This window comes from Sminthopsis crassicaudata, chromosome 3, assembly GCF_048593235.1.
Source record: "Sminthopsis crassicaudata isolate SCR6 chromosome 3, ASM4859323v1, whole genome shotgun sequence".
Taxonomy (NCBI): Eukaryota; Metazoa; Chordata; class Mammalia; order Dasyuromorphia; family Dasyuridae; genus Sminthopsis; species Sminthopsis crassicaudata.
In genome coordinates this window covers 431,194,841-431,201,382 of record NC_133619.1, presented here as the reverse complement: position 1 = coordinate 431,201,382, position 6,542 = coordinate 431,194,841, and the positions used below count along the sequence as shown (strand labels likewise).

General features: G+C 36.1%; 1 pseudogene; it reads left to right on the top strand.

Moving 5' to 3' along the window:
• The first annotated feature begins 298 nt into the window (after nucleotides 1–298).
• LOC141562211 (large ribosomal subunit protein uL2-like) lies at nucleotides 299–4,301 on the top strand (annotated as a pseudogene).
• Nucleotides 4,302–6,542: the final 2,241 nt, after the last annotated feature.

Below are 6,542 nucleotides of genomic sequence, written 5' to 3'. Positions count from 1 at the left end.
ACAAACAAACAAAAACTCCACAGAATATTGTGGTCAAGCTGCAGAACTAACACACTAAGGAAAAAAATATTGCAAGCAGCCAGGAAAAAACAATTCAATATCAATGTGCCACAATAAGGGTCATTCAAGATCTGGCTGCATCCACATTAAAGGATCAAAGGGCCTGGAACAGATTAGGTTCACAGGATAAAATAGTCAATAATTATAATAATCTAGTGTTTGACAAACCCAAAGTCCTTAGCTTTGAAGAATTCACTGTTTGGCTCTTTCTAGCAAGTCCTGGGCCAGACTGCATAATATGGGCAGGGTGATCCATGGTAATAGGAAGGGTGTGGGTTCTGTCTTCCATGCCCACATGAAGCACAGAAAAGGAGCCACCAAGCTCTGGGCTGTCAACTTTGCTAAGAGGCATGGCTATATTAAGAATATCATAAAGGACATAATCCATGATCCAGGCTGTGGGCTACTCTTGCAAAAGTAGTTTTCTTGGATTCTCACTGATTTAAAAAGAGGACAGAATTGTTTCTTGCTGCTGAAGGCATTCATACTGGCCAGTTTGTGGACTGTGGTAAGAAAGCTCAGCTTAACATTGGCAATGTCCTCCCAGTTGGTACTATGCCTGAATTGTATTGTACTGTCTTGAAGAAAAGCTTGGGGACTAGGACAAGCTTGCCTTTACATCTGGAAACTATACCACACTAATCTCCTACAATCCTGAAACTAAGAAAACTAGGGTGAAGTTAACTTCAGGCTCTAAGAAAGTGATCTCCTCTGCAAAAAGAGCTGTAGTTGGTGTTGTTGCTGGAGGAGGTCATATTGATAAGCCCATTCTTAAAGCAGGTCGTGCCTACCACAAATACAAGGTGAAGAGAAACTTCTGGCCTCGTGTCCAGGGTGTGGTCATGAATCCTGTGGAACATCCCTTCAGAGGAGGTAATCACCAGCATATTGGAAAACCATCCACTATTTGAGGAGATGCCCCAGCTGGCCAAAAGGTCAGTCTCATTGTTGCCAGGTGTACTGGTCGACTCTGGGGTACCAAGACTGTACAGGAGAGGATGTTTAAAATGCAAAATCCTGACAATAAAATTTATTTTGGAAATTATAAAAAAAAGAATTCATTGTTTGACAAAAACAGTTGAGAAAATTGGAAATTAGTATGGCAGAAACTAGGCATTGACTTATACTTAACAATGTACACCAAGATAAGGTCAAAATGGGTTCAGGATCTAGGCATAAAGAATGAGATTACAAATAAATTAGAAGAACATAGAACAGTTTACCTCTCAGACTTATGGAGGAGGAAGGAATTTGTGACCAAAGAAGAACTAGAGATCATTATTGATCACAAAATAGAAAATTTTGATTATATCAAACTGGAAAGTTTTTGTACAAACAAAATGAATGCAGACAAGATTAGAAGGGAAACAATAAACTGGGAAAACATTTTTACAAACAAAGGTTCTGATAAAGGTCTCATTTCCAAAATATATACAGAATTGACTCTAATTTATAAGAAATCAAGCCATTCTCCAAATGATAAATGGTCAAAGGATATGAACAGACAATTTTCAGATGATGAAATTGAAACTATTTCCACTCATATGAAAGAGTGTTCCAAATCACTGCTGATCAGAGAAATGCAAATTAAGACACCTCTAAGATACCACTATACACCTGTCAGATTGGCTAAGATGACAGGAACAAATAATGATGAATGTTGGAGGGGCTGTGGGAAAACTGGGACACTGATGCATTGTTAGTGGAGTTGTGAAAGAATCCAACCATTCTGGAGAGCAGATTCTATGCAGCCAGTGCAAATTGGAACCTTGGGAAGACAAAATATTGTGTATTTAGGAATAGGATTCTCAATCCTAATCTTGTACATGTACATTCAAAATGGACAGCTTAAGACCTTCCCTAAAACTCTATTCGATGAAATTTTCCCCAGACCTATGCTCATTTCCAACTCTCCTCTCCTAGCCTCTTCCAACTTTTATAACTTAACTCTATATGATTGTCTTTTCCTTCCTGTTTTTTCAACTACGTATTTTAGTTCTACAATTAGGATATAACCACCTTGAAAGTAGAGACTATCTTTTATTTTATTTTGTTTGTATTCCCATAGTTTAGCACAGAGTCTGTGGTAAGTACTTAATAAATGTTCTGTCTATCTATCTATCTATCCATCCATCCATCTCTACCCTTCCATCCATTTATCCATTTATGCATCCATTCATCTATCCATCTCTTTCACTCATTCACTGATCCATCTCTCTACCATCTGTCACTACCATCTTCTATGAATCTATTCATCCATCCATCCATCCATCCATCCAAATTTTCTTATATATTCAAGTTTTTCCTTTATCCCAATAGATTGTAGATCAGGTGATGATTATAATTATTGCATTATTAAGACTACTTTAATCCACTAAACATTTATTAAGCCTTCTTTATGTACTGGTCTTACTGAGAGTAATGCCAAGTTTAGATAAGATAAAGTTCCTGTCCTTATGAAACTGACAATCTAGTAGGTTATAAGTCATATACACAAGTAAGTATAATACACATGATAAGTATATTATTGAATATATTAGAAAGGTGAGGAAAAATGCTATGTGAAACTCAACAAAGCTTTTTATTAGTAGGTTTGAATGCTAGTTCAACTGCCATCCTAGTTAAAGGCTTAAAAACCTCTCATGAACATTTCACAATATATTTTTAAGATACTGGACTAATTAATCGGTCTCAGGTGCCATCTCTTTTGGGGACAAAAGTACAGTTCATAGCTCTCTCACTTTAAATTTAAAGCACATTTTTTTTTTTAGTCAGAATGAATGTGAAAATTCCACTAGATGGTGGTATAGGAACATAAACCAATTTTATAGTTTTCTTTCCCTTTTCATTTTTCCATGTGTAGATTTTTCCCTCACATTATTGTCAGTTAAAATTTCTGTGAAATCCATCGATTTACAATTGCTGAGTCATCTTTGGCTCAGAATCAGCAATGTACTCACAAATGAAATGCAATTGGGACTACTTGAGTGAGAGATCACACACAATTTCAGATAGGGCTCTCTTTCAAGGCAAATCAAAGAGTAAAGCTATAAAATAAGTGAAAAATCTGTTTAGGTTTCCTCCATCCAAACTCATTATAGATTTGCCTGTTGTTTTTCATGTCTTTTGGTGTCAAGACTGAGTTTTATCTGTCTACAAATTCCCCTCAATGTTCTGTAAGTAATAGTGAGAAGGGTAGGAAAGAAGAAAGAGCCTTGGACTTAAAAGTCAGAAGAACTGAAGTCAAATGCTCTCTCTGCTACATTTTTTTGGGGGGGAGTAAGTTATAACCTTCTTGGACCTCTGTTTCTTTATCTGTGAAATAAAGAAATTTTCCTATAATCAAGTCATGTCTCAGTTCTTGTCTATAAACTAGAACTAGTAGTACACTTGATGAATATTATATTTGAGTTCCTCTGGCAATGAGCCACAGAATCTGCTGAGCACAGGGAATTTATCTATGCCATCTTAACTAGAGCCCAGATAGTTGCTTCATATCTGGATCGTCCCCATTTTCTTGGTTATTTGCTTTATGATTCATTTTTCAGGATGTTCACTTCTACCTGGGTAAAAATTGGTGCTATTAGTGAATCAAAATAGAGAGATAACAAAAAACTAACAAAAAACTTATGTAGAATCAGAATAGCCAGATAACAAAAAAATAATATGATGTAATGGGGCCAGAACTCTGAAACAAGAATTCTTCCAAGGTGTTAACTCAGTGGACTTGTTAAGATAATGGTTATGTAGTTTAGTGCAGTGCTTAATAGTTCTTTAGTTCAGTATATGTACTAAGTACTTAATATAGTTCTACAAGATTGATACCTATGATGATTTAGTTATAATAGAATAATAATATAATAGACATATATAATATCTATATATAGATATCTATATTACATATATAGATATCTATATATAGATATTATATATCTATATATATATATATAATATATAATATAATATAAAATATAATATAATATAATAGACAAACTCAGCCAGAGACATTCATTCCATCTCCCACCTTTGTGGTGGCTAGAGCACAAGCCCTTGGATTCAGACATTCATTCCATCTCCTACCACCATGGGGGACTAGGATAGACTCGGGGAAGACAGAGGACTGGAGGCTGGAGCACAAGTTCTGGGACTCCGGGAGACTTCAAGACAGAAACCATTGTGTTGGCCCTCCTGCTTCCTCCACAGAAACCAAGACCCATTCCAGAGGACCTCCGGAAAGTTAGCTCGGGCCCCAGGCAAGGAGACAAGACTGTAAAGGAGACAATAAATATTTTTAGACTTTATCTCTGGCTATTCTCATGGTGATTACTCTGCTGAAACCAAGGCTGGTCCAGAGATCTCCAGAAAACCAACCAGAACACTAAATAATGTGAAAAACATGTAGAAATCACACCACAGGAATATAAATAGAAGATAGATTTGACTTCTCAACTCTGACTCTTTGTAATCCCATTTGGGGTTTTCTTGGCAAAAACATTGGAATTTTTGCCATTTCCTTCTTCAGTTCATTTTACAATAAGAAACTGAGGCATACAGGATTAAGTGGCTTGTCCAGTTTCCCAATAAATATTGAGGCCAAATTTGAGCCCCGAACAATGAACTTTCCTGACTCCAGCCCTCATAGTCTATCCACTATACAACATAGCTGTCCCAGTGAGAATATCATCTATGTTAAATAGAAGAGCACACTAAAGCCTATAATCATCATTTCTTGACTAAAGACAACAATCATGGTTACATATCAAAAACAAACAAAACCACAAAAAACTCCCCCTCAAACAAATAACAACAATAAAAACAATCCTCCAAAAGGTAAACCTTGGATAAATTGTACATGTAAAATGAACAGATTAGATTACTTTAAACCTAGGATCCCTTCAAGGGTATACTATTTATGAATTTATGGTAAACATTTCAGGAACTCAGATGGGCTGAAGGAGAATATTTTGTGAGGAGCGGGGCAAGTGGGTATCATGATACACAGGGCTGTTCCTTCCCTTTAAAGTACTGCTTGAGCCTACAGTCAAAACTGTGGCCTCTTGATCTTTCTATTTCTGTCCGTCCTTTCCTAATGTAGCAATTCTAGAATCATTCAGTACTTGTTGCATAATAGTCACTCAATAAATATTGCCTGCTTAAGCAATATACCCTAGATGTTTGTCAAATAAAAATATTTACTTGTTTTTAGAAGGCTAAAACTAGTCTTAAATCCAACAAATATTTAGCTTTGAAGGTGTTCCCTTTTTCTAAGGAAAAAATCTAACTATGGAGAGAAATTGGATTCCATTCTCTTCTTAGGGGGGTCAATTTGACATAATGTATAGAAAAGTTCTTTTAGAATTAAAGAACAACTAGGCTCAAGTCTGGCTTCTTATACATATAGACTTTGGTACTCTAGTTAAGTCATTTAACTTCTCATTGTTCTGGTAAATTCTCTCTAAAACGATACATTACAGAGAAAATATTGACTTGCACTGATAAAAGAAGTTCATTCATCTAGCTATTTCCTATACCAATGAAATCACAGATCTGGTCCCTACTCTTATTCTATCTGTAGTTATAAGCTTATAGTATATTCCTTTTTGGAGCCTAAGATACTCAAGAGAAAAGCAAGATCCCATTCTAGTGCTGGAGCTGGTCTTTCAGCATAGACTAATGCCATAGTATTTCCCTTTTAAATGTGTGGGCAAGGAAAGGGAGATCTTGTAGGAGGACCAGTTGCTAGACTAAGCTGCTTTTGTCCTATATAGTATATATCAGATCTGGCAGGAAGTGAGGAGTTTAACTGATAGATGAAACATCAAAGTGGTAGGATGCTCCTGGAATAGCACTCTTGACTATTAGCCTTTGTTCTCCCATATCTCCCACCTCACTGGGTGAAAATGATGGGAGAATTTAATGAAGAACTACAAAGGAAATACTGATGATGAGGGACTTGTTCTACCAGGTTTAACATATGTGAGAAACATTCTTTGATTTCACTTTTTGATGAAGGACACTTTAGTTTCAATGTCTCCTCAAACATTTTCAGACCCAGTCTTTGAAAGTAGCCCAGGCATAAATTTCAGTTTGTTTATCTGAAAAAGCTTTGATGGTCCTAATTTAAGGATATATGTTAGAATAAGAAGACTTTCCATTTTTGTCAAGCTCTTTTTCCATGGCTTAAAGTCCTGTTTTCAAATCTTGAAAATAAAACATTTAAGCTCATCCAAATGGTTTGGGGGTGCAGTAACAAAGCCTTTATAACATATATATATATATGTATAGAGGAGAGAGAGAGAGAGAGAGAGAGAGAGAGAGAGAGAGAGAGAGAGAGAGAGAGAGAGAGAGAGAGAGGATCTTGCTTTTCTATTGAGTGTCTTAGGCTCCAAAAGGAATATACTATAAGCTTATAACTACAGATAGAATAAGAGTAGGGACCAGATCTGTGATTTCATTGGTATAGGAAATAGCTAGATGAATGA